Raw genomic sequence first — 5,192 nt, 5'->3', positions numbered from 1 at the left:
AAAAATTAAAACTCCATCTCTAAACAAAATCACTCTACATGAATCTCCAACGATACATGTGCAACATTTGATACCTGTTGAGTCTCTTCCACACTTGAAGAGGGACATAGGGTCCACTACAACATTGGCGTGACATTTGCATTAGAAAATCCAAATAGATACTTACTTCAGTAATGATTACAAGAATGTACATCAACTCACTATTTAGTTTGACATCTTCAATAAATGGCCCCACATCATGTATGGGGTTCGTATCCATGTTCGAGTCATTCATACACTTTTCAGTAATGATGTTTTCACTATCCATATCGTTGGATTTAGGGCACCTAGCACCCTTTCTCACAAAAACCCTAAACCATCATTCAAGTTAGCACACAAACATCACTATTTATACACAATATATAGTTGAGAAATGATTCAGGCCACACCTCCCTTCATAGGGTATTGTTTCACCCCAATCCGTATCAAAGTCTATGAAGGTCTTGGACCGACTAGCCATCTGTACAAACCACATGCCATTTCAATAACCACCAATATGTCCTTTGCATTCAAGTTCAAATTTCATAATCCATGCAACAAATTTTTATTTATATAGCTAAATAATTGGAAGGAAACAAGCCCATATATAATAACATATGAAATATTCAATTGTGAAATGTGGAACATGCAAGGTGTCTCTAATAGCATTTCGAATATGGCATATGAGAAGCAAGAAAAAAAAGGGATACAAAAGAAGCCCATGAAATTAGAGACCACACAAACATGTTAATTATGGTGATTCAAATACATTGCATATTAAAATTTTTAAAATATATCAAATTTCAAATCCTACTTTGATTACAAAGCCTATAGTATGTCTACAACCATATTTAAGAACCTAGTCTCTTAATAAGATACCGATGTAGAGTGGAAGAATTCAAACATTTAGAATATGGCATATGAGAAACAAATGGTTCCATATTCAAACATGATTTCCACATTCCGAAGGATCACGTGGAAGAATTCAAACATTTAGAATATGCAGGCATACATACATACATGGTATTATTGGCTATAATGGCATGTCCTCATGTTGATTATATTTATGCTTACAATGCTTCACTAATCTCTACTACGTAATATTATCATTGTCGGCATCGAATAGGAAAATAACAAACCCATGATGTGTATCCACATCTATGTGCTCGAAATAATTGCATTCCTACATATGTAAACATGAATACTTAAGTGCTCAAGATAATCGTACCTTGTGTTGTAACTAAGTATGTGAGATAATCAATGCTTGAGCAAACATATTTTGTGTTGCTATGAGCTTAGTTTTGTTTGGTGGAAAACAATGAAAATGAGTTGAAAGAAAATACAAAAATGTTGTTTCTAATTCAACATTTCATCATATTGATGGTGAAATTATAACAATGCATTTATATGATACATTTGAAAAATGAAACAATTAAGTCTCTTGTCATGTTAGAATATGGAACCATGTGATCAAATGTAAATGAAAAGAAACCCTAAATGATGTAAAAAATAAAAATAACCATGAAAATACATACCTATTATCGCCTTTGTTTTGCAAATCGAATGTAGGTGGTTGGCGGAAAGTGGTGCTCCTCTCGGATTCTGGCGAAAAGTGGTGTGCCTCTTTGATTTTGGTGGAAAATGGCGCTCTTATCTAATTCTTCCCTCCAAATACCCTAAAACTCTCTTTTCAAAATAGGTTCAACATGAGTGCTTCAGGGTTTTTATACTCAATGCTCATTAATAATGAGCGGGGCAACTTTTGACAAAGTCGGGCTCCTAGTTACAATGATTGTCAGACAGTGGGGCTCCTAGTCGGGCTCTTGATTAGTAAGCGGGGCTCCTAGTCGGGCTCCCCAATAGGTGACGATTTCTTCCCACATCGGACGGTGCAAATCTTACACGCCCTCGGTTGAGCGACCTGCACCGTCCCTCTCCACGATTCCCTCACTTGCCCTCTTCAACTTTTGGAGGTATTTAGACACCACACTATATATGTGTATATATGTCTATCTATATGTATGTATGTACATATGCATGCTTGTATTTGTATGTATGTATTTCTAGGTCTAGGATGTGTATCCATGCATGTACGTATGTAGGAGTTGGCCTTAGGAATGCATGTATGTATAGTATGCATGTTGTATGTGTATGTATGCATATATATGTACATGTGGAAAGAGGAAGCATAGTTCTTGAGTTCATAGTCACAAATGTGAAATGTAGTTCTCTTGAAAAAGCAAACCACGTAGTTGATCACCTTCAAATCCGAGATGTACAAGCCGGGAATACAATGTACCTTGAAAGCTTGTGGTAGCATTCGGTGTTTTGGATAAAGATTATGTTGAACAAGGGCAGGTTGAAGAAATATTGAAATAGTTCATAACTATGATGTGAGAGGGTTTGCTTCCAAATAGAGTTACTTTTGTTGTTGTTTATGGATATGGATACCTTTGCAATGTGTCTATGGAATAACTTGTCATTATTGGATTGTTTTCTCTATTGTGGAGTACATAGATTTGTTTCCTCACACAAAATGGGCTTGGTGAAAAAATACTTTGTATGTTATAGCCGTTATCACAATGTTTTGAGAGGATACATTTAGCATGTCCAATTGATAAAAGAACCGAACTAGTCTTGCCATGGTATTATGTTGTACGTAGTGGCAAGATTTATTGAACCCAACAGTCAGCCGGTTCTTGATTGCTTAGAAAATGTTATATCTCCCAACTTCTTTCATTGGATATGATTGGAATTCCTACCTTACTCATTGCACATTGTATCTTGGCTTTCATTGAAACATGTAAAGAAGTAGTTGCTTAGATACATAAAGATAAATGAACAAAGATTATGTGACTCCCTTCACATAATATATCGGCATAATATTTTCAAAAACTGGTTTCAATCACTTGGTTTTTTACTGGAATGTGCAAATATGCCTATTTTCACGTCTAAGGCTCCATGGACAGGTTAGCCAGTCACATGTTTTGAAACCATAAAGTGAATCATTTGGTCACAATACCCACAACCAAGAATGTCGATAATGTATTTTACCATTAGGTCTAGCATTGCATATTTCCAAACCATAATTTATCATTGGCATCATCAACATTTCTCAATAAAACAAGAATCTACTAAGTGTTTGTGAGCTATTGATTTAAATTAACATACCAAGTAAGCTAGATTAGAACTCAGATGACCAGCCCGAGTTGTCATAGGATATTACTTATGAACTCAATTCTTGCTATAAAAAAACTATTCTTAAAATTCATGCAAAAATGGTGAATAACTCAGCATGAAAACCACAAATTTATCATGATTGTTAGATTTTTTGTTTTGTGCATTCTTTTGAGGGGAATCGTTATGCTTGGTTGAGTAGTCATGTGTAGAATTTGTTTGGTAGTTGCCTTCTCAAAATTTTTGTATTGGAGAAAAATTCAACAAAAGGCATTTTGTGTAGCTCCAATGATTTGTGTGAATTTGCAATACACACAAGGTATTCAAATGACTAGACTGATATTGAGAATAAGGGAATTCAATTAGAGTTTAGAGAATTGTATGAGTACATGTGGGTGATATTACCTATCCTTTAAAATTAAGATATGAAATGTACACGACATTGTGATACACAACACTCGAAACTACATATTATTATGAACGATAGGTATCGGACAATCCATCATGACGTTTTTGTGCAATAGTGCTCCATGTTAAGATTCTCTTGTAATTTTTTGCCAAACTACAATGGTAAAATTACTTGCTATGGCATCTAACTCGCTTCTATTACACATGCTCACTTGAATTTATCTCATCAAACATGATAATGTCAAATTATTCAAACCCTAATATCAAGGCCATAGTAGCATAATACATAATATGACCCAAATTCATTTGAAAAGAGTGGTCAAGAAGGATGGGTATTGGGAGTACAGTATTTTATCTTGATCATTTGTCCAAGCAATAGTACAAAAATGTCATCCACTTCCAAGTTGGTACCGCTCAATTGATTTCGAGCAAGTTTGGCGTTGAATAATTGATTAATGACAAACTCAATTATATATAATTGATTATAATTGATTATATATAATTTATATATAATCAATTATTCAACGCCAAACTTGCTCGAAATCAATTGAGTGGTACCGACTTGGAAGTGGATGACATTTTTGTATTATTACTTGGACAAATGACCTTGCTTCAAAATTGCATGAAAAATGACCCTTAATCCTTCTTACCTAATACGCATATCTATAATGAGCCTAATTACCCAACTATCTTCTTGCTTAATTTTACAAATATAAAGAAGCCCCCTTTTGTTTTAGATTTCTATCCTCTACTTATATACACCATCATTTTCAAAGATGGCCCACAAGACAACCAAGATCTTATCCATATTCCTCAGGGCCAATCAAAAGTCATGGAAGGTTCAAGGGAAAAGAAAACGTGGCATTGCATTGTAAAAGACAAAAGACATAAGTCCTTTGACTTTATGGTATGGTATGTGTACAGTGTAAATACACAGTGTGTGAGAAGATGAAGATTTCAAAAGCCAGAAAAAATGGCCATGTAAAAGCAATCAAATTCTTCTTGCATCATTCATAGTAAATTTTTTTGTGGTTTGACATTTATAGTTGGAGAGAGAGAGAGAGAGAGAGAGGGAGAGAGACAACGAGTTTGAGTTTTGTATTGTTCTAATAATTGTTATGTATCTCGCCAAACTAACATTTTCATTTATTATTTCCATTTATATTCATAAGTTTTCCTTCACATTGCATTTTTTTTTTTTCATTCATTTTCTTCCTTTCCATGGAGAAGCCTCACCTCCTCCCACCCCCTCATCAATACAACTACACGACGTTGAATTCTGAGGAGATCAGAGAAGCGCTCGAGAAATCGAGAGAAGCTCTACTGAACCTCACCTCATCCTCAACCTCTCAACAACAACATCATGCAGCTGCTGATTCTGATGATGTGCTAATTAAGAAGCTCTTTCCAGTCGATGTTGAGAACCTCGTCCTCCTAATCGATACCATCCAATTGCAGAATGAGGGGAACATACGTTATTATTGGTCATATGGTCGTGATGAAGAACATGGAGCTTGGGAATGGGGGAGCAGAGATATGATGTTCGATTTGAACCATGCTGCCACTACAAAACAAGAGCGGGTAGCCAT

This window comes from Azolla caroliniana, unplaced genomic scaffold (genome assembly GCF_043228905.1).
Source record: "Azolla caroliniana isolate FFs.n. ecotype wild unplaced genomic scaffold, voAzoCaro1.0.p SCAF_3, whole genome shotgun sequence".
Lineage (NCBI taxonomy): Eukaryota > Viridiplantae > Streptophyta > Polypodiopsida > Salviniales > Salviniaceae > Azolla > Azolla caroliniana.
Note: the sequence above shows the minus strand (reverse complement) of the source record.